At 49.0% G+C, this 23952-nt stretch overlaps 1 protein-coding gene across 2 annotated transcripts in view; it reads right to left on the bottom strand.

Annotated features, from left to right (window-relative positions):
• DopEcR (G-protein coupled receptor DopEcR) overlaps positions 1-19533 on the bottom strand; it is a 356283-nt gene extending 336750 nt beyond the window's left edge. The window contains exon 1 of one of the 2 annotated variants that reach the window (XM_077650716.1): positions 18976-19533. The gene's annotated coding sequence lies outside the window, so the exon portion shown is untranslated. The remainder of the gene's footprint in view (positions 1-18975) is intronic. The other variant, XM_077650718.1, reaches the window with a different exon arrangement.
• Positions 19534-23952: the final 4419 nt, after the last annotated feature.

Genomic DNA, 23952 nt, shown 5'->3' with positions numbered 1-23952 from the left:
CCTCAATCCACCTTGAGTACTAGAAAGACGAAGTGTTCAGTTAGTACAATTTGTTGTTGTCCTTATCTTAGGCAAAGTTTAAAATGTTTTGGGCTTCGGGTAATTAGCTAGCATAGAATTATTTTCGCAGCAGGCTACATGAAAGGCAAAATGCGTCGTTCAGATGTTCTGGACGCAGCTAAAGTAAATGAAATGGTTTTATTGCTCGCGATGAAGTTACGCCCATTTTTTCCCGCTCTTTAGGATGTCTGAACGTTCCAAAAGAAAGCAATGGATGCCGACTTACGCGCAGAAAACACGAAGAAAGCTCTTTTGAGATGCAGGCAGCACCGGTGCCATCACGCTACTTGGTGCGCCCAAAGACATCCCCCACAGAACAGTGAATATAAAAATGAAAAGCAGAAACTGCATAAAAATCGTGGCGAACTTCCGTGGCGAACTTTTTCCGCCGGACATGAGCATAGTCTGGTAACGCAACAAGCTCTGTTCGGTATGCTCTACAGTCTCATTCATAGCCTCGTGTTGACGCGCTACGCATCGAAGCTAACCGCATGTCCATTCAACACGGCTGAGCGAAAGAGGAACAAATGTGCCACTAAAACAGAAAAAAAGTTGCCATGAATGCATAAAATTCAAAAACAACGCGCATCCAGACTACGAGCAGAGCCCGGCGGTATGCAGCGTAGACTGCGGTGGGCCATGGAATAAAACAATGCCACTTTTGGCCATAGAACAGTGCCTGTGATTTGAACACGCTCGCAAAAAAGACTGTCTAGTTGCCCACGGAGTCATCTTTGAGTTGATTCATTGCGAGGATGATTAATATGATGATTTTGGAACGGCGTCTCATTTTTGCCCCCCCCCCCCCCACCCCCCGGGCATTTTTTCCTATGCAAATTGTTCCACAGGGGGGGGGGGGGGGGATGCGACCTTTTGAAATTTAAAATTCAATTAAATTTTACCGTGTTTCTGTTCAGCTGGACATTTCATTTTTGGTGGTGCCATGGCGGCAGCAAATAATCCAATGTCATTCGTTGTTTGATATCTGTCAACCAGTGAGAGAGCACTGTTCCGGTGGGCAAACCCCGAACAACACCTCGCAATGTTTGTGCCAAGTCAAACAAATCATAGCAATATCAGCGACCGCGATTCCAACCCGCTGCGGCGCGAACAGCCCAGCTTCGCTGTTTACTGCGCGAGCACTATAGGCTATCGTCGCAGCCGAACACACATCGAGGCAAACTGCCACGCACTCTCGCGCTGTGCACTGCACATCGTCTTCTTCCTCAACTAACACTACTATCAAACTAACACTTCGCGCCGTGTGGCGGTAGCGACAGAATGCTGTGTCCTGTATGCGTTGGAGTTGACAAGACTGCTGCAGAAACGCGGCACTGCAGCATAGATCGCCGGCAGACATTGGCAATGAAAAAGTTGAAGACGTGCATAACTGGCACCTTGGGTCAGTGGACACCTCAATCGCGCTTTCAGGTACGTGAAAGCGGTGTCCATCTGCAAAAAGCTGTGCTTCCGCACAATATTTCGTGCTTAGCAATGCTAGACCGCCAGTCTTTTTTGTGTCTCGTTTAGCCTCACTCCCCCCAAGTCATAGGTTGAGCGCTGTGTAACGCATCCCCTCGCTTCGTCACGACTTGGCCCGCCGTATTTCTTCTGCGATGGATCCGTGGGAATATCCCGACCACTGGCCTCAGGAGACGAGGCAGTGTGCAGTGGACGGACGCCGAGGGAACGTGGCCCAGTTTGCACACAAGAGCACCCAAAAATCGGTGCGCCCGATGAACCAACGAAGCAGGTTCTTAAGGTCCGCATGACGATCTTCGTCGCGCACATATCCAGAAATTCTGGACAAATATATTTTTCCGCGGGACACTATTGTTTATTGACGCATTTTTTCACATATCCTGAGGTTAGCCTCAAACAATCATCAATATATCCGCACATCTCGCCTCGGTAGGCTCGCATTTTGTTCGCTATTAACAGCTTTGCTATCGTCAAGATCGTTCCCTTTTGATTCTTTATGGGAGTCGTAACTACTGGATGCGAGCGGTGGACAAACTTCACTAGAAAGATGCAACGGAAGAATGGACCATTATCTCAAGTATTAACCACGACAGTACCTCACAATATTCCGCACTTCCCTCACAATTAAGAATGATGTCCAAGAATCCGGGACTCGGTGTCGCGAGTGTGTAGCCTCATGGGTTCCGAGAGAACGGTACGACTCACTCTGGAGGGTGGAGCGGTGAAACTGAGCATAGTCGTCAAAGGTGACAACTACAGAAGTGGGGTTAACTGCAGAGCTAATTGATGAGGCTACGCGCTTCCGTCCACTCTATTTCGCTTGCGTGCCAAAAAAACGAGGAGAAATACAGGAGACCAGAGACATCTGTGCACACGTTATACCACAAGAAAATGGGTAACTCATCAAGGCACAAATGGAAAAGATGCACCGTTACCGTAGTGCAATACGACCAAGCAATCCTTGTACAAATCATTCACGGCCAGTGACCATCTCGGTGCGTAAAGCTGCCAGTCGTGCCCGTTGCACGCCGCACAAATCCGGTCGCTTTGCTCTGATCGAGAAAAGGTTTGTAAGCTGCTGAGTTGCGCTGACCAGAGCGAAGGCCTAGCAACCACGTGTTTGACTCGCGCCACCACCCATGGAACATCAACGTAAGATGTGAGGTCACTCGTGGCCGTGGCGCAAAGTTACTCCAACTAGTTAACGCGCCCCAAGTTTCTCTCAGTGATGATTTTACAAAAAGAAGTGGACAAAAAATAATAAAGTTCGAATTTACCCCCTTTCAAAATTTAGCTTTAAAGGCTGCAACCAGCAATAGTTCTTGGGCGCACTGTTGGTCCATTTCGGTCTCGGAGCGTTGCTAAAACTTGCAGTGTTTTTATCTGCCACAGGTTGGACATGGACGCCGCAATATTGCCGTGAATTACAGAGTCGACCGAAGTGCAAAATAAGCGAAGGGCTAACGATAACTTTAGTACATCGCTAATCTGGCCATCAAGACAAAGTTGAGCCAGTACTCAGATCGGTGGTTCTGACGCAGCTTCGGTTGATAAGAGATCATGCAACATCGATTAAATTACAAAGTCGCACAGGTAATGGTTAGTGTCGTTAATAACAGCACAAAATCAATGCTGATGGCTACGAATCCTGCCAAACCATCGCGAACCTTTGCGTTAATATCTCTGTTTTCACAAGTGTTCAGGCGATGCTGTGAGTAAATTCAGATAGTGAATGGCATCATGCCGAATTCACAGCGGTGTTAGCTCATCAGAACCATACCGAAACCAACCCCTGAAACGACTGTAATAATGTTGCGTTGCCCCTGAAATGGCCTGTTTTATATAAGGGGAATCCAACGTGATTTTATTCCTGTCAATACGTAGCAGGCAGGTGTGAACTCAAGACAACGTGAATGCGACGTTCGGAAAGTCGGGTAATCGATACTCAACAGTGACAACGTCTGAAAACCGATGCGAGAAACTCATTGAAGGCAGCACACGCTAGGAGGGCCATAGCAGCGACGGTCGTTAGAGATGAACAATGATGAGGCGTGACAAGAGGCGTAGTTCAAAGGTGACTTTTAAAACAAAATTCTCTACGGTTTTGATCTGGCGCTATATATGTGCAGGTAACGATGCATAACCGAGAGGAATGAATGAAACGGATACAACTGCAACCTATTATTTTAAAACAGTTGTAGTTCCTGATGTCCCACTTGTAGTAACCTAAGCCTCCTATAAAGCAAGTCACGGAGCAAGAATGGCTGCCAGGGGCAAAGCAATACTGCGGAGCACTTTCAGCTTGAAAAAGCGGACGACTCTGCTCGGGACCGCAGCGAAGAATTGAAGGAGACTTGGGCAAAGTCTTGATCCTTCTAGCCCACATCCTGCAGACATAAAGCCTGCGAGATAATTTACGTGCGCTACCACACGACGAACGCAGTGAAATATTTTGCGCGCTTCGCGAGTTTTTTGAATTCCTACCAAACCTTAGATAAATTTGTAAAAATTCTCAGAAGATTACCACTGCGCTAGAATAGATTTCAGGGACAGTTGGGGTGGTGCAAAATACCACTGCCAGTCAGAGTGTTTAGTAACTCGAGGAATTTGGGACAAGCGCTTCTAGTTTCTTACGTTGCCAATACGTCAGGCATGGTTTTGAACATTCAAAGGTACCACGTTGACATCATTCGTGACGTAAGAAAGGAAGAGAATTACAGAACGGCTGCAGAACAGAGCGTGATAGGCCAATAGGCTTAGCTGCACTGGCTGAGCGCTGTCCTGAATTCCTGGTCATGTCGGTAGCGGAGTGGGATGTCTGTTGCCCTAATGCCGCCGCTATACACTCCAATCAGCGCCATGGGTAAGGTCTAGTCAATTCCTCGTGACATCACGAGCGATATAACTGAGTACGGACCAATCAGTGATTGCCATTCTTGACCATTAGCGCGGAGTCTCCATGACGTCATGCGTGACGTCACTTGAGCAATACTTGTTGCTGGGCTAGCTAGTTGCTTGGGATCCATGCTAGCAGCGCACTAAGGACGAGGCACAAGAACACGAAATACGTGTACTTCTTGTTCTTGTGCCTCGTCTTTAGTGCGCTGCTAGCATGGGTGACGTCACAATACTCACACCAACCACCGTGACGCGTTGCACCTGGTGTGCTACGCCAACGACGCCTGCACGAGCGGGAAAAAAGGCCTTACGAGCCACAGCTACAAAACGTGCATGAATAGCTGTGCTGGAGATGTCGCGCCTGCTTTATACGCGCCAAAAAAAAAAAAAGAAATGTGATGGCATTCACAACTGTATCACAGCACTCGCGAGTGGCTAGCGTTGGTCAGCAGAAACCGCCCCCATTTCTTCCGGTGCCGCTGCGGCACTAATGCAGGTCGAGCGAAGCAGGTAACGCAGCCCGACGTGATGGAGATCCCCTCCTGAATACGTGCAGCGCGCAGATGCTTCCATGACGCCGGGCGCATTCGGACAGTTGTTCGCGGCCGGGAGATAAAGCAGCTTCCGTGTGGGTGTGGGAATAACCTCGGCCCGCTACGCCGGACGAAAGACAGACGCCATCGCACACCTCCTCTGCGGTAGCACAGCAAGAGATGTCGCAGATCGCTGTGAGCCGGCGCGTTTGTTCGCAGGGGACTGAAGCCGATGATTGCATTTTCCCAAGTGTTTTTAACATACGTGAAAATAGGTTAGCGATATCCTGGATAACGCAAACGCAGACTGTTTCTTTCCACACCTCGTATTTGAACAAACCCCGGAGTAAATTGCAGTTTCACAAGAAAAGAAGAGAAGCCTGGAGAGACAACCAACGCGATTAGGTATGCAATGTCTTTCTTGGCTTCTCTTCTCTCCTCTATGGAGCGCCTGAAATTTACTCCACTGTTGAACCAACTAGCCTGAATACAAACCATACTTAATTTTTGAGCAAACACCTGATAAAAAACCGTGGCACGGGAGATGAAAACGAGCGCAAGACCTGAATGTGCGCACGTCCCAATGCGTTTGCAAGTGGCAGATAATTTGCACGACACGCACTTCAAACCCGCTCCTTTTCAAAACGCTACCAACGTCTGTGTCGGCGCGTAACTACATGGGCGCTAGTTCAGACGGTTGCTCGCAGAGATCGCATGAAGCAACGCTAAAATAATCCTAAAATCTCACAATATTCGTAATCAATGCTCTCTCAGACGCAATATTCTGTGATAAATCCGTTAGTTACGCTTGGAGGCTGCGCTTGTTTATCCATTCAGTTGAAACGCGATCGACTAGGCTAACTGGGTTATATTCATGTGCGATGCAAAAAGGGCTTTCGGACACCGCGCCATTTCCGTACCCGTCGATCCTGCCGCTGACACCCGCATTGCGGCATTCGAGCTGGCAAAATGGAAGAAGTAATTGGATTCAGGTATAGCCATATCGCAACAGTTTACGAAGAGTGTTTTAGTTGGGTTCGCTACCTAAAGACTAATTTTTAAAGACACAGGCACTTACTATAAACTATCGTTCTACAGGCATCAACGGCGCCGTCTTTCAGAAAGCCATCGGGAACGGACTACTACATTTCAGTAGACTTAAAAGAACAGAAGCCAGGGTCTACGGAAGCAGAAAAGTTCGCGGAACAGCTCAGTTCTCGTTTGTATTGAAACGACAGAAAGCAGCTAAACAGCGGCCCTCTCTCAGTAGGTACAGGATGACTAACAAACTTTCTGTCGACAAATATAGAACAAGCGGCGTTCCCTCTGTAGGTTAAATGCTGCAGCGAAGAGGTTTTCGAGGATAAACTTCCGTCTTGCATCCACAAGTACGCAGCGAATAGCACATATGTTCTAATTTGCGTATTTTCCTGTGCAAAAGCGAGACACCTTCGAGCGGAACAAAAGCCTTGTGTTTCTAGAGACACGCGACGGTAGCCGAAGGGAAAATCAGGCCACCTGGTTCAAAAACCAAACTCCCAAACAGTAGTCGAGCGCGGGGGCTGTTTTTGTACCGGGCCCATTTCCGCAGAGTGAACCCTTCAGAAGGGGGAACAGAAATATGCTTCGTTAACGGTCGTCGCGAGCGAGCATGTCCGCTCCAGGCTTTTGACAAGCTCGCCGCCTTTTGCACCGAAAAGACCCGGAACGCTGATTATCCGAGAGTAATTAGGCATCGCACGGACTTTGGAAGAGAGCAGTTATGCATACCGAGTTGCAGTTGCTTCTTTGTTCACTCCTTCCACTGAGGGATTGTGGAGTAAAATAATGATGGAGGCTGTAAAATCTCACAGAAGCGAGCGAAAATGACGGCGGCCTTTCGTTTGGCGAAATTGTTTTGCATTACGATTACGGGGCTGGAACTATAGGAAAGTTAATACCAGTACCCCGGTGACTCTAGGCAGCCAATGGGGATTTCTATCCCGATGAAGGGACTACACACAAAGAAAAACGCAAAGCACGAGACTAATGGCACTTGTCGCCGCTTTGTAGACGTGTTTTTTTCTGCAAAAGATATCGCTGCAGGAACGGCGAGTAATATCTTTCGACTAGAGAAGGATTTTGGCTGCTGTCAGTGCATTTAGAGAAACTCTGTGTTCTTCCCAAAGAAAACAAGTAAAAACAAAGAAAGAAACCCACCAATAGGGCTGGCCATGCAGAACCACGTTCCGCGACAATTAGTTCCACGACAAATGTTCTCCAAGAAATTCCGCAGCGCTTCAGTGTGCAAAGCGCTTAACCTAAAAAAGGTGATCACCGTTATTAAGGGGTGGAGAATTGTGAGCGTTTCGTATGTACACCGTTACTGGGCTCACTTGCGCAATAGGGAGACACGTCCTATAGAGCATGAGGCCCAAGAGTGCACATCACCTCACAAACCTCCACTATTGTGCAAGGTGTCTTTCTCACCACACGCGCGAAAATATATCACTTGACCGTTTGCTAAGATAGTTCAATGAGAATTGCACGCACTACGGCGCCTGTCCGCTTATTTATTTATTTATTTATTTATCTATTTATCTATTTATTTATTTATTCAAATACCTAGAGCGCCCGAAGTGGCCTGTATGAAAGCCGAACAGTACTAGACAGGGCATATAATCCTTTTTCACCAACGGCCCAGGAACACTGTGCTCCCGAAAGGGGCTCGAGAACGTCTCGCGTCCACAAGTTATTCAGTGGATCGTGGCTGTGCTCGGCGACAAAGCTAAACATGTAGGCAGCGAAGGACATTTGTTTACAAAAAAAGCTACATACTACCTCCCAATTCAATTATACTGCAGTAAAAATTACCCTCTCTGTTATCTTGGAACAAGGAGCGAGCACGGTACCTTAAGAAGCAAGCCATCGCTTTTACGGGTGAACTTATGCTTGAATGGCAATGTTTTCAGGACAGCAAAATCTAATAAAAGTATTCTTTTTACTGCCGAACCTTGTAACAGCGACGCCTGTGTGCCCGAAAAGAGTGCACACAGTAAGAGCACATGTTGAAAACAGCGCGTGTGCTGCATACTTCTTTGTCCCCTACTCTTTCAACTTCTGCGCTGTTTACCACAACGAAAAGGCATCAACTCTCCCAACTTGCGGTACTTACAGTCGCCCCGACTAAAGAACATACCCACTGAACCGTGTCCGAGCAAGGATCCTCTGGAATAGCGAGGCACCGATGCGAGCCCTGAACCAAAGAAATGCCCGGTGCAATAAAGTGCATGCACACAGCGTATGAATCATGTGCCGCGTAAGAAAAACGACCCGAGAAGTATACGAAGAAACTATCACCGAGTGAATGAGCCTGAACAGCCTGCAATGTCACCCCGAGAGTGCACTCATCGATGTACTTTCAACCCGAACGCAATGAATGCGACAGAAGCCAATGCGTGCAAAGACGCCAGCATCGTTTTGTGCACGTGCTCAGAACACGGACTGGAAGAGGTGCGCGGGGGAACAGCGGATTAAGCGAAAAACATGCCACGGATGACGACAATTACGCCAACAAAGCAACGTTGAAAGAATGGCAGAAAAGGTACGCACGGCGCCACTGGACGACAGAAATTTGTAGCGTAAAACTGTACCGCTGCTTTGCATTCGCGCCTCATGTAGTGTGTCGCGTAAACCAAGCAAAGGCATTCTGACGTTGAAGCAACAAGCCGGTGGATCGAGTCGCCTCGCAAAGTATTGCAAGCACAGTGTGCAATAGAATGATTACAGGCGTGTCGTGCACCTATGGATTCATCGTCGACTGAAACCTGCGTGTCTCGAAGCGCGCTTTTTATTTGCACGCATCACAAATCGCCAGTTATGGTAACGTCCGACGCCAGTTTGGAGCACAGGTCTTGATGGCATGGAGACTTGAGATGTACAGCGTCTGTGGCTAAAGCGAGTTTACAGGCGTGTTGTGACAGTTCCAGTCACCGTCCACCCTTTGAGGCCGCCTCGTGGCTGAATACACTTCGCTGAAAACCACTCGTAGAAGTGCCCTTCAAGCGCGACAACACCGGTTGACCTTTACAACGACGGCGAACATTTATGCGGACTGGGTTACTCTCTACTGCATTACAAACGTGTAATACCACCCTTTTCCTTGTGGTTTAGCGGGAAAATCAAATCACATTGAAATGTTCAACTTATCTATTTCTTTGCTTAATTACATGAGCTATAAGGAGAGGCTGCTGCCTCACAGCGGCTCCTGCAGCTAGTACTCTTCGTATCGGGGAAGGAAATCGCACCAGAACTTAGGGCCAGGTGTAAACCCGGCATATCTGAAGTGCTACGAAAATCTAGTGCCGGTAATAATTTGGACTCTGACCTTTGTTACTCGCCCTCTCACTAGTGGTAAGGCAATTTTTAGTGGGAAGGCAAGCACATGCTCTGCAAAATCAAGACTGTGTCAAAAGAGCGGTGTGAGAACCTCTTCCTAGAAGGAATGTCTCTAATTCATCGTCATCGTCATCAGCCTGAATACGCCCACAGGAGGGCAAATGCCTCTTCCATGTCTCTCCAATTAACCCTGTCCTTTGCCAGCTGCATCCACCCTTTGCCTGCGAACTTCTTAATCTCATCCGCCCACCTAACCTTCTGCCGCCACCTGCTACGCTTACTTTCTCTCGGAATCCACTCCGTTACCCTCAAGGACCAGCAGTTATCTTGCCTTCGCAATACATGCCGTGTCCAAGCCCATTTCGTGAGGGACAAAAGTGCTTCGCATGAGAAAAGTCAGAGTGTTGCGATGCATGACAGGTCCCGCTTTTTAATCGCATATGCACATACCAAGATGGAGCTCCACGACAAACGTCTACCAGCGCCACTGCGGACGCAAGACGAACGGAGACAGGGACATCGTTTTCAATCGTTCTCATTTATGAGCGATCAAGAACGAAATCGCGGTAGCTGGCGCCATTCTGTTTCTGGAATTGCAGAACAGCTTGAAAAGGGCGCTAACAATTTGCATTTAAACTCTGACCGTTAGCAGGAACGGTCTGCGAGCGCGAATGAGGCAAGCCTATAACAAGCCGCATACGCGGCCTCACGAGCTGCTCGTCAATAAAAAGCGACCTAAGCTCTTGAGGACAGCAAATTCTGGAAAAAGGGCACTGCAAATATTTTCACATTCAAATACCACCCAGAAGTAAGGTCGCGTCCAAATGTGCAGCCCCCTCTGGCATTCTCATGACACCACGCGGGCGAATCAAGAGCGGGAGGCGGTGGTCTCACTGAATGCCAACCGTGACGCAGACAGCGGGCGTGGAGACGCGACAAGCGCAGCGCTTCCATATATTGTCGATTACTGCTCATTTCATGGTGTTCGCTGTGGTCACATATTGCTGTCGAGCGGTGATACGAGTGACTTCATGGCAGCGCAAGTTTCTTCTCCATACGCAAAAACAGACAGGAACCACAATTGACAAGAAAGCAGTGACGGCACCTGCAGGGAGGCGCCGATGGATTTATTTCACCACGACGGAGTTAGCATGTGCGAAAGATTTTTCAGCGTCCACATGCCGTATCCACTTTTGACAAGCGCTGAATATGGCGTGACAATTAAATAAAGCTTTATCAAATTCCGATTGTTTTCGCCCATCACCACTGGCTCGGGCTACACTATCGCGCACTGTCGCTGGGATCGCTCGCTCTGTCAGCAGGCTGACAGGAATGGAATAGACTCGGGGAAAAAACTATATCCAATTATACGGCCATGACCGTATTCGGAGCAGATCTTTTTCGCGACCCTTTCACATCACGGTCCAGTAGCCACTAGTGCATGTCATTTCAGCGCCCCGCCATCCAGAAATAGGCCAGCCAATGGCAAAGAAGCGAGACAGTGAATTGCTATCTGAGCTTTTAGAAAATACGGCTCGGGAAGAACCCAACGACCCGGCCACCACAGGCAGCAAAGGAAACCGCTGGGCGACCTCATGACCGCCAATTGAACTAGGCAATCAAAACAGAGCGTGCGCATGCGTGGGGACCCGGCGCATGAGCTTACTAATACAAGTGTTCGCATAACCTAAGACCTCGCGAGCAACCACAGCCTGAACGCACGTTCACATGTGGACACAACGGGGTTATTTTATCATTCAAGTTGCGACCGCTTATGCACTTGTCGTGCCACACCAATGTATCGTTAAACGCCTGAGACGTCTGACCATACTATGGTTGCACATATGCACACATACATATGAGGGTGCCGAAATCCTAGCGGCCTGCCAAAGTAGCCGGAATCTGCGCTTTATTTCAGGAGTGCAGTTGAAAAAAAAAATCGAAATGTCATGTTACTAATGGGCGATTTTCTGAAACGCATTCGTAAGTTTTACCTTTTTTTTGTTACTCAGGTGTGAGAAGCACAGAAAGCGGAGTTGCGATGCCTCCTCGCGGTTCTGATGATGAGACAATAAGCAGGGAGCGACTCCGCTTACTGGAGCATCGCTGCGCCAGCCCGTGCATCACTTGGCTGCCGTCCTGGAGGGAGGTGCGCTGTGTTTGATTGGCTACCGTCCTGAGAGAGGAAAGTGGTTTAAGTATGGTGCCTAATGAGAAACGACGCTCTGAACCCTGGGAAAAAGGCTCAGTCGGACGCTCATTGCAATCAACTCTTATCTCTTGTTTTGTTGTGCGCTTCAAAACCTTTCATCATAGTTGAGTTTCCCCTTCCGGTGGCGATGAGAGGAAACTACTTGATGAAGAAATCGGGGTTTCTTGATGACCCGGTGGTTCTACTCGCAAACATTCACATTACTCAAGGAAAGGAGAAGGTTAACTATTTATTTACAACATAGGTAAAAAAACGAGAAAAAACAAAGCAAGGAGAAAACTATTTACATGACTAAATCGTGGATCAGACGAATTCAGCCCCCGCTCAACCCAGAGCGGTTGGTTTTAAACCCTCTGTCTCCGCCCTTAGCGGGGACAGCAACCAATAAGATAAACGACCCATCTCGCCAATCAGTTGTCAGGGAAAGGAAAATAAGGATTTCCGCCAACTAATCACAGATTGGGGAAAGAGTGCTGATTAAACATTTGGGAAAGGAGAGGTTGCAATCAAATACACAAACAGCACAAACGCGACCACCCTCTCTCAAGGCACCCACGGCCCAGCCGTTACCACTTTCCTATCTCTTTCGCACACGCGACAAAACGATCCCTAAAGTGTTTACAGAATACACCGCACGAGACGAACACAGTCGTTACGGGAATAGTGGGTTTCCGCTCACTCGGCTAATACTCAGCCGTATCTCGCGCGCCCCCGAAACCTCGTCAACCCCTTAACAACCACATGTCGACAGCTGTACATGGTTAGCGTTTTTCCCGGCGGGTCATCCCCGTGACGGCGCGGCGTAAACGAGGACGTCCGCCGCACGAAGGGGAGGCAGGGACGGGACGGGCCCCTTTGTTGGGGACTTCCGACCCCACTGGAGCGGCCTTCCTTGCGAACACAAGACCAACGAGTTCGCGGAACGGGTCAGCGAACTCCACAATCATGTAAATAAGTTTTCGTAGCAGCGGCATTAAACCTGCTTGTTTTCGTTTTCCCAACATCACAGCTTCAGTCCTTCCTGAGCCGAAAACTCAGAAACGCTACCAAATGGAGCGCGGGTTAGCCTGAGCCTCGCGACAAGACCCGAACGTCAGCCCGTAAGGCCATGACCAGTGTTTTGGGATCAGGAAGGCGTGGTAATGTTTTAATATATCCTGACTAAACTGAAATTTCTTAAAAGTATGAAATGCTTTTAACTACCCATCTCGGCACTTTCATCTGAATATCGTCACAAAACTGAGAAGATGCTGACGCCCGAACTAACGGCTAGCAAAGGCAAAATTTGTCCGAATTGTTATCTACAAAAGAAAAAAACTTAAAGGACGCTTAAGCTTCGCCTGTAAGAGTAGTAGCGCCGCTGCCACTTATCGGTTCCGCACGTTGGTGCGTCTACTTTTGAGGCATTTTCTAGATTCCTCCACTATTACCCCCCCCCCCCCGCCAAAAAAAAAGAAAAAAAAAAGAAAACGGACATTTCACTGGCCACACTTTCTGTCCCGCCGCCGGAAGTTCATAACGACGTCCGTGTTGCCTAGTCCGCATTACGAAATGCTCATAAACTTACCGCCGCCGCGGACAGAACCACTAAGCTCCGACCAGCTAGTATTTTTGTGAAGGTGTTCCCTGCTGGATCCTGTCTCATGTGTCTGTCTCCTCTTCCGTCCCGTTCGTGAGCGCTGCTTCGTCGTACCGTTCAGCATGAACCAACCAGCCCGACTCAGTCCTCTGCCTGTCCCAATCGGAACCGCCAGAATCACGACAACGAGCTTGGTATACTTCCCGCGCTGAAGGCTGCACCAGTGTGCGCGCGCTTGCCGCGCCGGAAAGTATATCGCTGCGCAGCGGATGAAACCCGAAGCGAAAAGGGCGATTCACGCTCAAAGATGGGTGTCACTGCTCGGTGCCAGCGCTTGCAGCTGCGTTCCTCTAAGTTTCCGGTCAGTCGGCATGAAATATGTCTAATGTCGTAGCTTTCTGTTTTACCGTTGACATGCAACAAGAGGAAAAACCCGTTTTGATCCATTCCATGGGCGGTGCTGTTTAATATTTGACATGCTGAGCGACTCGACGAACGTGGTAACAAAGCTGCAGAGCAAGTTCCGCGGGACCACTGCTGCTCAGTGCACAGGGCGCCGAGATTTGCTCTATAGTCAACCATGTCTGTGTGTGTATAAGGGTAAAAAAACCTCTTTCGGTAGGATTTAGCAGTTTGCTTCCAACGATTCAACAATGAGAAAGTTTACGTGGGCTGTTGACTAGCACGCGATTTAGGCATGTCATAACAGACTTCATAGGGACAGAATGTAAGAAAACCATATCTTTCGATTTTGCTCTCTCCATCCATGCAAGTCAAGCTCATTATCATCATCATCATCTCCAGGTGATGTCCACGAGAGGACAAACACTTCTGACACTGATCTTCGGTTTGTGACCAGATAAATGAACAGCCTAGTTGTACGATTAACTTATAATGCGGTTCCATCATATTCTTCTCGACTAAAACCAGCTGTGAAACGACATGGCTTGCAACGATGGTGCACTTATTCGCGATTCTTATCCGCAAACATACCACTACCGTCGGCTTGTGTCAAAACTAAATCGTGCGCGCCTGAGTATACACCCAGCAGTACCAAAAACACTTCTTCCCATTGTTGAGCATGAAATGCCACAGTATCACCGCTAGAAATCCCCTCTTACCGGCTCATAAGCACACGTACGTACCTGTTACCTGCGATTTAATTGCCACTTGTCTCAATTTTCTTGATTTATCTCATTATGAACAATTATCCGGAAAGGCGGCCCCACACAGCGGGGGAGCACCGCAGCAAAAAAACGACATAAAACTGAACACTCTGCTGAACAGGTGGTGGCATTTGCGATGCTTCCGTAGCATACGCCACACAGCGTCCGCTGTGCCGTGTGGAACGCTTCCCCCTTCGTTTTCCTATTAGCTCCCCACCTTTTTTTAATACTGGCGTTAAAAATGTATTGGCGGCCATTAATTTTCCCAATATTCTATGGGGGTTTATAGTCGGGAATATCCCTGCGCCGGCGTATTTAGTGCCACTCTGGCGGGATGATCGCGTCCCCGAAGGCCGTTTCGCCTCCGGAGAACGAAACAAGTCCGGAATTTCGTGCACGATTCAATATTATTTACTATTAAGTGTTGTGTATTTTGCAAGTTCTCACTGATAATGGTTGCTTACCGATTACGATCTATTTTGTGTGCACCTACAGCTAGCCCCAAAAACGCGCAAATGAAGGACACTGAATTAATTTCAGACGTTTCGCTAGCGCTCCGCCCGTCTCATCCAAGAACAAAACTACAAGTCAGTAGAAACCACTGCCCCAGGGCCGTGCGGGATCATGGAATCAGTGTGGCGCTGGATATTGAGGCGCCGGGTATTGTTCTCGAAAATTAGCTATTGTAGAATGTCGGGAAAACATTGACCACGGATATCTGCGCAGTGAGGCCAATACATCTGAAAGGAAAAAGCGAAGGTGAAGACAACAAGGGGGAGGGTCCTTCCAAGCGCCACATTGGAACGCTCTTTCTTTTGCGCAGTGTTCTAATTGCACCCCAGGCGTCCCGCGCGCAGCATGCTGGACATCTGGACATGCGAGAGCATGCAAAGAGGAGGAAACGACGAAACGGTGATGAATTACCAGCTGAAGGAACCTCAGCGAGGCCCACGTGTTTGAATCGTTGTTAGGGAGGCATCTCCCCCCCCCCCCCCCCCCCCTCCTTTCTTAGGACTGCGAAAAGAACAGTGCGAGTATCTCGGTGGCCGTCCCTGGCTATGTTACCCAATGACGCCGCGGGAGGCCCGTTTTGAGGAAGGGGCCTTCCGGGGATCGGCCACCCGGGGCGATTCGGAACCGGGGTTCTGGCGCCTGATGCAAGCGGGTATTGTCAGCTGCAGCGCTGAAGACCGGCCTGCGTGGCGGACGCGGCGGTCAACAAAGGAGTCTTCGACAGAGTGGACTTAAGACCCCAAATCAATACACCGTGCTGTACAACTCGTAAGCGCAGTTTGCCTCGTTTCCCCTCCTGTTGACCGTGTCCTCACTGCGTTCGTTCCTCTACCAGTGATCCAGCAGTCCACGTTCAGCCAAATGCCACAGCAGCCTTAACCCCTCCCCTTATCCGCCAGGGCGCGACACGTTTTCCCTGTTACTGCAAGCAAGCAAAGCACCTGCTCAGCTGAGGAGGTCGTATGTTCCTGACAAAGGTAGGTGGCAGCAATTCGAGAGAGAGCTCTTGCTCGGTTGTCCTTTTCAGCCATGCCAAGAGCCCACGGCATTGTCCATGCGATAAAAAAAACACTCAGGATTATAGCTCGCTTCAGGGAATTGGGCTCTCAAGGTGCACGAAGGCTGTTTGTAGGTTCTGGTGAGTGGACATATACTCAGTCGCAGGGCTGCAAACTGGCAATCTCCTGCGACGTGTTGCTCAGCTTAAAATTACTGGCTGCAGGTTGCGCTGTATCTCCGCAGATAGATTCGCACTCAAAATGGTTCTAACAACAGTTGAAGGAGAATTAATGACAAAGACTCGAGAGTTAAACATGACTCCAACAATAATCTGCATTTCGCTATGAATATTTTTTCTTCCCACGGCTATGCGCCTCACTCGGCTGAACAATAATTCGATATAAGAAAGGGTCTTCACATGCGCGATGATGGCCGCACGTTACACCTATACAGGTCCTGCAAAAGAGGAAGAAGCTAACTGGGAACTTGCATATCTGGCCTAGTCGAGTGGTCATAGTCAAATGTAAGGAAGCGCGAAAAAAAAACAAACAGGACGGCAAGGAAACACAGAAGCCGCAGGATCGTCTACCGCCTGCGTTATCAAATCAAGAGAGCCACATATTTGTACAGAGCAGAAATATCATGTGCCGACATTGTGGGAAACACAGAATGCAAAACACGCATCCTCCAGCAAGACAACTCTAGACTCAATGTAAACCCTGTGACACGCAGGCAGCAGAAGCTAGCTTCTGCAGACAAGCAAGAAGTCGAAGAAGCACTGCCAAGCTACAAGTCCATTTCCGCATTCATCGCGTTGTGCACAACTGGCGTTATTTACGAAATCATGTAGTCTTGCTGACGGACCTACAGTGGCCAATCTGGCCGGCGCTTTAATGGCCGAACAGGCGAGCAGCGCTTGCCTCTACGCAATAACGCAGGCAGCCATCTTGCGGAACACGGGTAAAAACCGTGGCATGTGAACCGGTGCGCGAGCCAACGATAAAATCCCGTGGAAAAGAACACTGTCAAAAAGATCCTTGAGTCCTTGGTTATTTATAAGTTTGGCGGAAGTCGCGCTAGCGCGCTATTTGATTGCCCGTAAAAGATATCACTCCGTTTATCTCATTTTTATCCTTAATTTTAAAATTTTAAATCATTTTGACTGCTACTGCTGGTTTATGCATTACAGGTGTTCCTGATTTTTGCTCTTGCTGTTTACTTCTCGATTTTTACTCTGTTTTTTGCCGTTTCGAGGCTTACCAACAAACGCAGATTTTTTTGCTATTTATTTATTGAATAGTTTAGGTGTCCACAAACAGCAGTTCTGCGTGAACAGTGCTGCACTAAGATGCATAAAACATTCATGAATCAAGTGTAAATGTGCTTGTGATTGACACTCACGCCTGTGCCAAAATAGAATTCATACGTGGGGACATGCGTAGGTGAGATTAAGTCACCGTCCAAGGAAGAGAAAGATAAAAAAAGTGCGCTAAATGAAGCTCAGTTGCCCCGCCGCGGTGGCTCAGTGGTTAGGGCGCTCGACTACTGATCCGGAGTTCCCGGGTTCGAACCCGACCGCGGCGGCTGCGTTTTTATGGAGGAAAAACGCCAAGGCGCCCGTGTGCTGTGCGATGTCAGTGCACGTTAAAGATCCCCAGGTGGCCGAAATTATTCCGGAGCCCTCCACTACGGCACCTCTTCTTCCTTTATTCTTTCACTCCCTCCTTTATCCCTTCCCTTACGGCGCGGTTCAGGTGTCCAACGATATATGAGACAGATACTGCGCCATTTCTTTTCCCCCAAAACCAATTATCTATCAACAGAGACGCAAGCTCACTTAGCGTAAAACTATACTTTTACAAAAATAGATGTGTTGACCGCGTTTTCCTTTTTATTCACCGGTAACTTGATAATGCGCCTTCGCTAATCCGCCGCGGTGGCTCAGTGCTGAGGGCGCTCGGCTACTGGGCCAGAGTACCCGGGTGCGAACCCGGCCCCATTGCGATGGAGGCGAACCGCAATAGGCACCCGTGTGCTGTGCGATGTCGGTGCACGATAAAGATCCCCAGGTGGTCAGAATTATTCCGGAGGACTCCACTACGGCCACCTCTTTCTTATTTCAGTCCCACCATCCTCCCTTCTCTTACGGCGCAGTTTGGGTATCCGCCGAGGTATGCGAGACAGTTACTGCGTCACTTCCTTTCCTCAAAAACCAAACCAGTATTCCTTCGGCTCCTTGCTTGTCTGTTGGAGCTGGCTGCTGCGCGTGTCTGTCACCGGGTTCGGCACGACTGTCGGGTTTTTATTTTGCTGCTGGATATCTTTCGGTCGATGATTTTACCGCGATGTGGTCAGGTGATGCGTCCTCTGTGTATAAATTTGTAGCCAGGTTGAGGCAGCAGCCGGCAGTTCAGAGTGTTTCGTCGCCGCCCCCGTATTCTTTAAATATCTCGACGGAGTACCTACCCGCATAATGCACCTGTGCGGTAATTCAGTGAACAGCGCAAGCAAGCGAAACCAAGAACTTATCTGCTAACAGGAGCGTGCGGCTCTTGTATTCTCAGAGCGAGCAGCGGGCTTTGACAAGAGGCGTGCGTGCGACGGTGGGCGAAGCTCTGCCCCCGGACTCGCACGCGCGGTCAAGGACGCTGAGCTCGCCAGCGCAGCGCGTCTCTGCACAGCGCGCGCCTGGTTGCGCCAACAGGAGGCTCTTGCCGAGTCTCTCCACTGACGCACGCAAGCGGCCGCTCCTCTTTGTGCGAAAACAACAACAAAACAAAACAGAGACGTAAACATGGGCGGAAGACCACGGTCTACGGCTCTTTACACTCAACTTTCTAGGTTGATGACACTTCCGCCGACTCAACACCACGGTTACCTCTAAGGCAGAAAGCGCGGAGATATGACTCATCAAATCGCGACGTCTGCTCCTTGTTACGGCTCTCCCCTTCGACTAGATTTTTCAGCAGCAGCCGAAATACTTGGCTTGCTAAGCGAGCACTCTTGGCCGCACTTTAGGTTACCGTACACTGCATCAAATGGGACGACAGCAGGGATAAGAGGCAGCAAGCGTGTCGGAGGGCACAGCGCGCCTTCTGAGACGCTTGCGCGGCGACACGCCAAGGAGACGCGGCGACAGACCAAGGGAGAGCGTACCTTCCCGCGGAACCCGGCGTGCGCCGCTGGCGTCGTCCATCCCGACGACGACCCCGCGATCACGAACAGACGCCGGGAGGCCCGGACTGGCGACGGCGGGCGCAGCACCGCTTGTTGCGCATGGAAACGTCTCTGCGGCGCATCCTGGCAGGGACGCTGCTTGACGCGAGGCTGGCGGCAGTCTCGGCGTATCGAACGGCCCTTCACTTCGCTGTCCGCATCCCGCACGCTGCTGTTACGCTGGCTGAGCGTCGACTGTCGCCGGGGGTGGCGAACCCACAACCACAGCGGGGGCAGCGGCGGCCACCGCGAATAAAACCAATGGCACCACAAGCGCGCTTCCTCTGCTCGCAGGCGCAGAAGAGGAGGGAGCAGGCTGCGAAAAAAAGCCCCGCTGACCAAGAATGCGGCTCTCAGGCGGCGCTGCGAGCGGTGCGTCGCTGCCTCAAATCCGTCGGCAGTGCTCGCAGCCGACGTCGGCCGCTGGGCGGCTATAGCTGACTCCGCCGCTGCGCGCGGAGCCTGAGTACACTCTCCGTCGCAGCCCCGCACCGCACTGATGCCGAGGCCGGCGCAAAATACGCCCGGGGCCGGTCCCGTTCCGCGTGTTTTGATTGGCCGAGGCCGCCAATGACGTCATTCGTTCCTGCGGTTCTCTCACACGGAGACACTGAGCGAGCGCCGTGGCACATCCCTTTTTCTTTTGTCTGTTTTTCCTCACCGATGCTTGATGGGAAGCAGGGATGCGGAGCTGGCGCGATGGTGTCAACAAGAGACTTGCCCGCGGATGTGCTTCGCCTCGTTCTCCTCGCTGCGCCGCTTGTTCTCTGCGTTTATTGTTGCCATCTCGGGCGCTCCAGCGTCTCCCTTCTCTGCGCGCTCTCCTGTGTATGTGTCAAACCTGTGGGCCAGTTATTCTTACTTTGCTTTTGCGCTCTCTTGCTAACGTTGCATCAGACAAAAGAGACAAAAAAGTGATCCAAAGAAAAAAGAAGGCGTCACTGGGCTTGCCCTAGCACTTTCCGTGCATGTCCAGTTTCCGCATGAGGCTTTAGAAATGATATGGCCTCCTGAAGCTGCACTAAGTTTTTTGCCCTTTTTGAGCTCTCAATGTTCATTTTTGTGTTTTATTTTGTATTTTTGAGGAAAAAAGCCAAAATTCCACTGTTCTTGCGGCTTCTTTATGTTGAAAATTTCTTACGCTTCTATCTTGACTCTGCAAAGGCGTAGCGAAATTCCTAGCCTCCGTCGGCATGCGTAGCTTACTCTTTGCGTGTTTATGATCGTTTTCAGGCGTTTTTTCCCTTGTTTTTCTTCCCCTCTGGTGTCGGTTCTTCGGCTTGTAATTTCCCCGTTCGTTCGTTCCCAGCCCTTGCCCCGTGTGCTCTCTATTCCTGAACAGCTTCTCTTCGGCGCTGGCTGCGGCCCCATTCGAGTGCCTCGCACTTTTTTTTACCTGACCGTCTGTCTTGCGCGCGTGTCCGAGAACCCATGGCCGGCACGATAGCTGATTACGAAATAGGCATCGGCTGCACTGGAGATCTCGCGCACGGTCCCCACTGTGCCGCCGAGCTGTCTTCGCTGCGAGCGCGTCGGATGGTGGCGCTGGGAAGGGCTGCCGAGCGCTTCACGTCTTCACTTTATTCGCTGATGCTAGCCGGACGGATCACTGCTATTCGCTCGCAAAGAGGTGGATTGGCACAGCGAGGCGGTAACAAGCGAATTCTTTTTCCCTTTCAGCTACGGTGTCCAAAAATGCCTAGGGGGGGGGGGGGGGGGGGGGCTTAACTCACTGTGATGTTAAATGGGGGCTGGCGACGAATTGAAATTGGCCTGTATCGATAGTTACCGCGCTCTGATGACAAAGAGAAGGCTACTTTCACTGAACGCACACCTTTCATAAGCTTCGATATGCAAAAAAAAGGGGGGGGGGAATTGCAGGTATCGTCCCTCATCGGCCGTTTTGAGAAATAAACTCCAGGGAAGGGAAGACAGCTTTCAGCTCGCGAATCCCTGAAGATAGGCTGCACCGTCATTTTCTTCCCAAAGGTCATCATGGTGACTTCCTCGGCCTTCCCGGTGCAAGTTTGAATCTATTGCGTCGAAGGAAAAAAATACTCCGGATTTAAACCCAGTTTTCTCGACAATAAATCCTACTCTAAAAAAAGAAAGAAAAACGGAACCGTTTAAAAAAATAAAAACAGAATGTTTTGTCGTTCTCGCGCAACAGAAGATTTTTGTTATTGTTTTGTAGTATTTTCTGTACTACTGCAGTTTTTCTGCAATGCTTTTCTGTAGTCTGTAGTTCTGTTGCACTTTTATGTAGTAACTACTCGAAGTTTTTTTGTTACCGTCTACACGTGCAAAAACAGCAGAGAATTTGTTGTGACCACAGAACGTTTTCAGTTGTGTTTTTCGATTGGGACGCGTCTTTTGCTGCGAAACAAACATGAACACAGCCATTAAATGGTATTTTGCTGACAGCGAAAATAAGATGGCGTTGTCTTCGATGTCCCTATAGACGCACCTAGCTCGAAAGCTCAGTGGTTAATGCGGTAAATTTCCCTCACCTTCTCTGGATGGACGAAGAAAGAACAGCCGCGGTGCTGCACATGTGATGAATATGAGTGTGACAAGTGGCAGGATCTGCAGAACCTATTTAGTCGTTGCGCAACATGTCTTCCTAAACGTAAGCGAATAATATAAACAGCACAGATTAATGGGAAACAACGTAAAGGGGAGGAAACTATACAAAACAAAATCAAGAAAACAGTTGCACGCGCTGCCCTAACGCATATCGCGAACGAAAAAAAAAAAAACGCTAACGCTTCCGTAAACCGTGTTCAAGCGAGCCCGATGGGCCTTGCAGCAGAACAACCACTCCTCACCTCGCTCACGCACATGAGGTGGAAAGTGTGAGGCGCACAGAACCAACATTGAATGCTCAACGCACAAGTTTCGCAGAGGCCCATGATTCCATGATTCTTCGCGTAACAGGCTCATGGACCCCTTTCGGACTTTTGACAAAGGGGAAGGAACACTTAATTGGAAACCACAACTGCACTCACACGCACAAATGAAGAAACGTGAATAGTAACCCTGGAACGACTCCATTTGCCGCGATAATGATTCTGGGAAAGTCAAACTACTAATGTATTTAGGTAACGGAGTCTTACGACAGCACAATAAATACATCAGTTAAACGCCGGAATAATAAACAGCTAGGACATCGGCAAGCAGTTTGCATAACACCACCTGAAAGTCGTTATTTATCTTCTGAAGGGGCAGGCGGAGTAGCTTGGCTTTTGTGAAACTACAAATAGTTGCAATTTCTTAGGCATGTTCAACGCAGAAAGATAAGTATTACAAAGGGCAGTCATTTGGTTATCTATCGTTTTGGTGCCGTAGTAAGCTGACTGCCTCGTCTTTGCGAGGGATATATTGCGTAAATTGCATGTTAAATACCTGTTTAATAATTTTTTTCGAAAGGGGGCAAAAAAAAGTTAGCTACAGATTAACGATAACGATTACAGCGGCGGAAATGATTACGCATTCAATGCTGAACACATGACCGTTGAAGCCGCATGAAAATACGCAGTTTGTAAGCCTCTGTTCTCCAAAGAAGACAGCCATTCATAGTCGATTCGGTCTCACGATCATTAGACTACATTACAATGTTTAGGTGAGAGTGTAAGACAAAATGTTATTGCGTTAACACGCCGTGGCAAAAAAAAAAAATCTTTTTAGCCTGTACGCCAAACCGATGAATCCGATAACTCCACACCTATCTAATACGTTGGCATTTACCGACAAGAATTCGTAAGCACTACTTCAAAGTTATTGGCGGCCACCTTACGCCTGACGACTTCATCAATTCAGATGCTTGTCCTGTTGTTGACCAGAGGAAGTGTATAAAAATACATGAAATATTAATTTGCTGGTGACACGTGCGTTAGGAAAACTATGATAAATTAATTTGTATTTCGGTAGGTATACACAACCTTTAATTAGTCCGCTATCAGCTTCTCATTTCAATTTGCCCTTATTGTTTACTGGGAAATTTTATTTGCAAAGGCGAATTTCGCTTTAAAGACCGCCACGTTTAATTTCTTACTATATGTTTATTAAAGATTTAAGGTTTATGGTGGTTTAAAGTCCCGAAGCGACTCAGGCAATGACGGACGCCGTAGTGAAGGGCCGGAAATGTCGACCACCCGGGGTTCTGATTAACGTGCACTGACATCGCACAGTACACGGGCCTCTAGGATTTCGACTCCGTCGAAATTCCACCGCCGCGGCCGGGATCGAACTAGCGTCTTTCGAGTCAGCAGCCGAGCGCCATAACCACTGAGCCCATGCGCTGGCTAATATGTTTTTTTAAACTCAATAAGTGCGAACATCTAGCTTTTTTCCTTAAAGGGCAAATGGCAAATGCACTATATTTGAGAATTCCGCACTTATTCATGGATTCAAATCTATATAGGCTGCAGGTAAAACGTGCCAAGTGTTTTTGCGCTACTGTTTAAGAGTCACGCAATCGGCGATTAAATTTTAGGCTTCTCCTCACAGCACCGGGGGAGTGCTGAGAACATCGGTGTGACGTCACGGAATGTAAGATTTGAAATTTGTGCTGCCGCCAACCTAACCCTGCCGTGCCTAGTTGGATGCTACCAAACAACGCTCGGAGACCATTTCCTTTGGTGCCGTTGATTTTTTTCCTTGAAAGCAAGCGTTTATGCACTGGAAATCTACTGGTGCCTTCGATGACGTCATGATGCCCCCCCCCCCCCAACCACTTGGAGCTGGCACTGCGGAGAAGCTTGATGATCGTCGCCATTTCAACCGGTGATTGCGTCACAATTTCAAATGCTAGGTCGAAAAGACTTCGCATGCTTTACCTGCAAGTTTCACACATTCGACCCCTTTTAGTCGTAGATTTGTGAAACCTATGTAGTTCCCACTTGATGCGCTTGAATA

Source organism: Amblyomma americanum, chromosome 1 (assembly GCF_052857255.1).
Source record: "Amblyomma americanum isolate KBUSLIRL-KWMA chromosome 1, ASM5285725v1, whole genome shotgun sequence".
Classification (NCBI taxonomy): domain Eukaryota; kingdom Metazoa; phylum Arthropoda; class Arachnida; order Ixodida; family Ixodidae; genus Amblyomma; species Amblyomma americanum.
This window is presented reverse-complemented; position numbering and strand designations above follow the sequence as displayed.